This window comes from Tachyglossus aculeatus, chromosome 3, assembly GCF_015852505.1.
Source record: "Tachyglossus aculeatus isolate mTacAcu1 chromosome 3, mTacAcu1.pri, whole genome shotgun sequence".
NCBI lineage: Eukaryota > Metazoa > Chordata > Mammalia > Monotremata > Tachyglossidae > Tachyglossus > Tachyglossus aculeatus.
The window spans coordinates 59234876-59242000 of record NC_052068.1 but is presented as its reverse complement, the minus strand read 5'-3'; the positions used below and the strand labels follow the sequence as shown (position 1 = coordinate 59242000).

Genomic DNA, 7125 nt, shown 5'->3' with positions numbered 1-7125 from the left:
ACCTGGGTTCTAGTCATGGCTCTGCCACTTGTCTGCTGTGTGACCTTGGGCAAGTCACTTCACTTCTCGGTGCCTCAGTTCCCTTATCTGTAAAATGGTGATTAAGATGGTGAGCCCCATGTGGGACAGGGACTGTGTTCCACCGGAATAGCTTTTATCAACTCCAGCGCTTAGAGCAGTGCCTGCCACCTAGGAAGCGATTAATAAATACCATTAAAAAAAGTAACGAGCCGCCAAGAGCTTAGTACAGTGTTCCGCACGTAGTAAGCGCTCGATAAATACCACTGATGGATCGATGTGAAAATAAATTACAGAAAGGAGCAAGTTAGAGGACGTAGGACATGGAACTGAGTGCTGTGAAGGCAGGGAAGGGATGGATTTCCCGGGGTTTAGGTGGTCTACAAGTGCTCTTGTAGTTGTTGAGGGGGATATGAGGATGGGAGATGAGAGGTGAATCAGGGAAGACCACCCTGGAGGGGTTGTGATTTCAGAAGGGTTTTGAGGATGGGAACACCAGTGCTGTGTTGGATGTGAAGGGGAAGAAAATGCCAGGCAGGAGGCAAAGTGAGAGCAAGAGGCTAATGGAGGGAGAGACTAGTCTCTCACTCTAGACCATAAGCTCATTGTGGACAGGGAACATGTGTATCAACTTTACTGCACCATACTCTCCCCAAATGCTTAGTCCAGGGTTCTGCACTTGTAAGCACTCAGTAAATCCCACTGATGATGGCGATGATAAACCCTCTGCGAACCCCTATACTGATGCCCATTGTCAGCCCGCCAGTTGCGCTGTACTGAACGGGAGTGGAGTGCAGGGTTCTGAACCGGGTGGCTTGGGAGCACGTGAAAGAAGCGGATGATGTGATATCTGCCCCAAAGTTTACGGCCTAACATTAGGTGAAGGGGTTTTCAGTCAAGGCCCATTCGTGCTCTTTTACAGGGATAGATAGCCCAAGTCCACTCTGGCAAGTCATGTGGAGAATTGAGCAAGTCTAATGAGGGACTCTGACCAACCTAACAGGCCCACTCCCATGGCAAGAAAACTTCCCTTGGCCCCAAATAGGGTAACATGGGTTTCTTTTTCCTGCACTCTCTGGGTTAATGACAAAGCGGACCCACCATGAACCCTCCCTGAACCTGTAGTGGCTAACTGGTTTCTCAGCCAATTGTCATATTGAGGTGGGGTTCTGTTCAGTCTCAATATTTACTCTGCTCCTGAAGTTAGCTTCGGAGAAGGAAATTCCTTATCGTTTTTGTCTTGTTTGTCGTTTTTTTCCGTCCATTTTCCTATTATTATTCATTCATTTAAACTTTCACGCATTCTTTGAATCGGATTAATTTAGTGCTTACGTTTGCAGAGCACTACACTAAGTGCTTGGGAAAATTCAATACAACGTCAGCTGGGTTTCCGGAGTCTTGCTAACAGCCGATTGTTGGTAGTTTTTAGAGCCAGTGACTAGGGCTAGTAGTTACAGAGGGGAAGGCTGACAGGGGGTCGCTTCTCTTACCCATGAGTGGGGGTTATAATCAACTTTTCAATCATATCTAGTGGGCGCTTTCTGTGGGCAGAGCACTGTACCAAGCACTTGGGAGAGCACAACGCTACAGAGTTGGTAGAAACATTCCCTGCCCACAATGAGCTTACAGTCTAGAGAGGGAGACAAACATTAATATCAATCAATCAATCAATCGTATTTATTGAGCAGTTACTGTGTGCAGAGCACTGTACTAAGCACTTGGGAAGTACAAGTTGGCAACATATAGAGACAGTCCCTACCCAACAGTGGACTCACAGTCTAGAAGGGATACATATACATATATACATATATATGTGTATGTACATATATGTACACTCTGTATATATTCATAAATTGTGGATATGTAAGATTCTGGTGGGGAGGAGTCTCAATGAAACTCAGCAGAAGTTTAATGATGAGGTTGTTGATGATGATGGTGATGATGATATTCCAGTTTTTATGCCCATTGGATTGCAAACCCCTTTTGCTTCTGTCGTACTCCCCCAAGTGTGTTTTTTTTTAAATGGTGTTTGTTAAGCACTTACTATGTGCCAGGCACTGTACTAAGCATTGGGGTAGAGTCAGTAATGATGGTATTTGTCAAGTGCTTACTATGTTCCAGGCTCTGTACAAAGTGCTGGGGTGAATACAAGCAAATCAAGTTGGACGCAGTCCCTATCACATTTAGGGCTCACAGTCTGAATCCCCATTTTACAGACAAGGTAACTGAGGCCCAGAGAAGTGAAGTGACTTGCCCAAAGTCACACAGCAGACAAGGGGCAGATCAGGGATTAGAATCCATGACCTTCTGACTCCCAAGCCTGTGCTCAGTCCACGTCTCATAGTGTTCTGCTGGTAGTATGTGCCCACAATAGTAGAGGTCCCTGGGAGACCGTTAGCTGGTTCAATCAATTAATCATATTTATTGAGCGCTGTCTGTGTGCACTCTACTAAGTGCTTGGGAGAGCACAATATAACAGAGTGGGTAGATATGTTCCCCACCCACAACAAAGCTCCTTGTGGGCAGGGAACTTGTCAACTAATTCTGTTGCACTGTACTCTCCCAAGAGCTTAGTACAGTGCTCTGCACACCCTATCCTTAACCATGAGGTTGGGTGAACCACGGCTCTGACCAAGGATGCTTCAAGGTCTGGTGAGAGACAGAGACATAAAGGGAAAAATGGAGGAGGGAGAGAGAAAGAGAGCGAGGGAGCGAGTGAGAAAGAGAGAGAGAAAGAGAAAGAGAGGAGTTAGGTGGGTTGGATATTCTATCCCCAGTCATGAGTATGGTTGTCCAGGAGGAAAATGTTTATCCAGTCCCTCCAGGTGCTACTATGAGAGACAAGAATTTGGGTCTGGGTGAATTGTATGTAAGACCCAGGACTGATGGAGAGATCAAGGTAAGAGACATAGAGAAAGGGGAGTTAGGGGCAGATAGGGGAAAGTTAGTGTTAGCTGGTCCACCTTTAATCATGAGGATGGATGTCCAGAAAGCTCCCTGTCACCTGGGTCCTCCATGCTTCTTGGCGGCCCTGCTGGGAATAGATGTTCTGAGCTGGGTGGATGAAGGGGATGAGCCCATCATGCCGATGCTCACGATCTCATGCACTCCTCTGAGGCCTGGCAGAAAACCACGCTGGCAGTGGCCATGGAGACTGCCAACATGTCTCTCTGTGAAATTACAAAGGGGAGAATTGAGTTCAACCTCCTGAGAAGCAGTGTTGCCTAATGGAAAGAGTACGGGCCCGGGAGTCAGAGGAGCTGGGTTCTAATCCAGGCTCCGCCCCTTGTCTGCTGTGTGTTCTTGGGCACGTCACGTCACTTCTCTGCACCTCAGTCCTCTCATCTGTAAAATGGGGGTTAAATCTGTGAGCCCCATGTGGGACATGGATTATGTCCAACCTGATTATCTTTGGTTGTCCTCAGTGCTTAGTACAGTGCCTGGTACAGAGTACTTATCACTGGTACTTAGAGAAGCAGCGTGGCTCAGTGGAAAGAGCCCGGGCTTTGGAGTTAGAGGTCATGGGTTCGAATCCCGGCTCTGCCAATTGTCAGCTGTGTGACTTTGGGCAAGTCACTTAACTTCTCTGTGCCTCAGTTAACCTCATCTGTAAAATGGGGATTAAGACTGTGAGCCCCACGTGGGACAACCTGATCACCTTGTAACCTCCCCAGTGCTTAGAACAGTGCTTTGCACATAGTAAGCGCTTAATAAATGCTATTATTATTACTATTACTTATTAAATATCATTAAAAAATATCTTCCCTAATTCCCCTGGCAGTGAAAAGCAGGCACCATCTATTTCCGACCCTTTCCCTGCTTTGCTCTGGGAGCCTTGAGCTAGTCCACAAATCCTCAGCTTTCTCCCTGAAAGGGGAACTAATCATTTCTGACAGAGGGGCTGAGAGGCATTTAATTATGCTGTGGAAGCTAGCTCCGAGGAGACCCCTGACCTCATCTTTTACAATTAATTTAAACCCAATCTGGGTCTGAAAGTGATTCCATCACAAACCGCTCTGGTCCTGATGATACTTCAGCCCACAATGAAAAAGAGTCATCCTATGCTAGATTCATCTGCTCTGGCCTAGCGAAAGGAAGGATAGGCTGATTTCAAACTGAAAAGCTACTTTTATCCAAAACCTCTGTCATATTTCGGGCCAAAAACATTCTCTGTGGGCCCTGAGTTAGCCAGATAACAGCCTCGACCCTCCCCTTCACTTGGCTTGAGCAGAACTGTTCTTAATGTTTGACATAGGGGTGGTTCGGCAATTATGAATGAAACAGGAAATTCACAGTTCAAAGCACGCCTATCGACTGCGACAACATTAAAACTGTTCAAGCACAGGCTAAGTGATCTTAAATTTCAGAAGATCATCCTTGGCTTATTTATCTTGGCAACCTTGAGGCTGATTTATCTGTACTATTTTAGTAGTCAGGTATAATACCAAACAGACAGGGATTTTACATGACTGTACACGTCTCCAACCAAGCAGAAGAAGGAGAGCTATCTTGTTCAGGCCAGCTCCTCCACTGTTAAAGTATTATAACTGGAATGGTTTGAAGATTGGGAAACTCAACTTGTCAGATGAAAGAATAGTCTGAGACAACACTTTTTGGATTCTGATTGCTAGCACTTGCTTCAGGCTGTAGGCAATCGAGTTTACGCTTCTTCTTGGGAATCAAAGGGAATCAAAGGGAGGACATCATCCTAGAGATAACAGCTTACATCAAAACAAATTTCACCGGGTTTCCGACCTTCTAACCAGACACCATAGCTTCTCATTATGGTCTTTGTTTTTTCAGGGACCTTAGATTTTCTACAGTAATTCCATCTCGCAGGTAGGTTTCAAGAATCTTTGATCTGGCACGTATTTTCAGCAATTTAGAAGAGTGCAGAGCACTGTTCTGTATGTATACTATGTATAGAGCACTATACTAAGTGCTGAATAGTGTCCCGAATGCTTACTATGAACAGAGTACTGTAGTAACCACCTACTGTGTGCACAGGGCTGTTCTTAGTACTTGGGAGCATACAGTAAACATATCAGACATGGTTTCTGTTCTCAAGGAATTTAGAATCTGTTGGAGAAAACAAGAAGATCCAAATTACATCCATAGAGTGGGAAGAGTAGAAAAAAATAGAGAGAAGAAGCATTGCCTAGTGAATAGAACATGGACCTAGGACTCAGAAGGACCTGGGTCCTTAATCCTGGCTCCGCCACTTGTCTGCTGGGAGACCTTTGGCAAGTCATTTCACTTCTCTGGGCCTCAGTTCCCTCATCTGTAAAATGGGGGTCAGGACTGTGAGACTCATGTAGGTCAGGGACTGTGTCCAACCCTATTCGCTTGCATCCATCCCAGTGCTTAGTACAATGCCTGGCAAATAGGAAGCGCTTAACAAATACCATTATTATGATTAGTCAGAGTATGGAATAAAGGAATAAATACATGGAGTACATACATGCCCAGGTTAAGGGCACCCAGGATCTAATAGTTCCGAGTTCCTCCATAAATGTGATATATGAAACAGATATGCAATAGGAAAGAGGCTGAGTCTGTCCTATCTCTTTCAGATCCTCTGGATGAGAAGCAGTGTGGTTTAGTGGAAAGAGCCCGGGTTTGGGAGTCAGAGGTCTTGGGTTTTAATCCCGGCCCTGCCACTTGTCTACTGTGTGACCTTGGGCAAATTGCTTAGCTTTTCTGTGCCTCAGTTACCTCACCTGTAAAATGGGGATGAAGACTGTGAGCCCCATGTGGGACAATCTGATTACCTTGTATCTACCCCAGCACTTAGAACAGTGCTTGGCAAATAGTAAGTGCTTAACAAATACCTTTAGTATTATTATTTCCTGTAGCTCCAGATTTCCTTGGGGGTGGGGACAACAGAGCCCATGGCAACGGGCCCAGACCCTAAACAGGAAGAAAAGGCACAGTTTGGGACTCCCCCAAGGTGCTGCTTTTGGCTGTAGGAGTGATGGGTGATGCAGTAACAGCAGGTAAAGGGGAGAGAGACAGCTGATGTCTCTTCTCTGATTCTTTTCCTTCTCTCTCCTTCCACTTCTTCCGCTTTCCCTTTCTCTCTTTCCTTCTCCTCCTCCTCTTTCCTTCTTCCTCATTCTTCTTCTCTTCCTTCTTTTTCTCTCCTTCCTCCTCTTCCTCTCCTCCTTCTTCTCCTCCTCCTCTTTCTCTCCTTCCTCTTATTTCCCTCATGCTTCTCCTCTTCCCCCTCATCTCTTTGCTCCACTTCTACTAGTCACCCCAGTGCTCTCGTGGCCTTCTCCAATGCCATTCCTTCAGGACTCCCCGTGGGGCAACAAGGACAGCGTGACCTTGTGTGTGTGTGTGTATTTGTGAAGATTTACAAGTGTTTGTGGATGTATGAAGCGTCATATGTATGTATTGTCTTACGATGTCGAGTTGCCTCCAACCCATAGCGACATCATGGACACATCTCTCCCAGAACACCCCACCTCCATCTGCAATCGTTCTGATAGTGGATCCAGAGAGTTTTCCTGATAAAAATATGGAAGTGGCTGACCATCATCTTCATTTGTGCAGTAAACTTGGGTCTCCTCCCTCGACTCTCTCCCCTGCCACAGCTGACCAGCACAGGTGAGTTTTGACTTGTAGCAGATTGCCTTCCACTCGCTAGCCACAGCTCAAGCTAGGAATGGAATGGGTAGGCCTCTGCTTGACTCTCCCTCCTGTAGCCGAGACTGGTAGAGTATTGGAAACTCTCCAGTTGCAACCCTGAAAGGGGGATATTTATGTATGCTGGTGTGTATTTGTGTGCAAGCATATGTGGGTGTTTGTATGTCTAAAGTATGCTTGTTTATGTGATTGTTTGCTCATGCTTCTGTCTCACTCTCCTTTTTTACTCCCTGTCTCTTTCCCTCTCTAATGCTTTCACTCTCTTTGATGTTCTTTCTCTCTGTGTCTCTGTGTAGCTCCTACTATTTCCCCTATTCATAATCTGTTTTAATGTTGGTCTCCCCTTGTAGACTGTAAGCTCCTTGTGGGCAATGATAGCATCTGCAAACTCTGTCATACGGTACCTCCTCAAGCGCTTAGTACAGTGACTCTGCACACAGGAAATGCTCAAAAGGT

General features: G+C 45.9%; 1 non-coding gene across 1 annotated transcript; it reads right to left on the bottom strand.

Annotated features, from left to right (window-relative positions):
- Window positions 1-6640: 6640 nt before the first annotated feature.
- Window positions 6641-6778, bottom strand: LOC119925966. The gene has a single exon (XR_005449886.1). It is a non-coding gene; the product is annotated as a small nucleolar RNA SNORA7 (small nucleolar RNA).
- Between the last annotated feature and the right edge of the window lie 347 nt (window positions 6779-7125).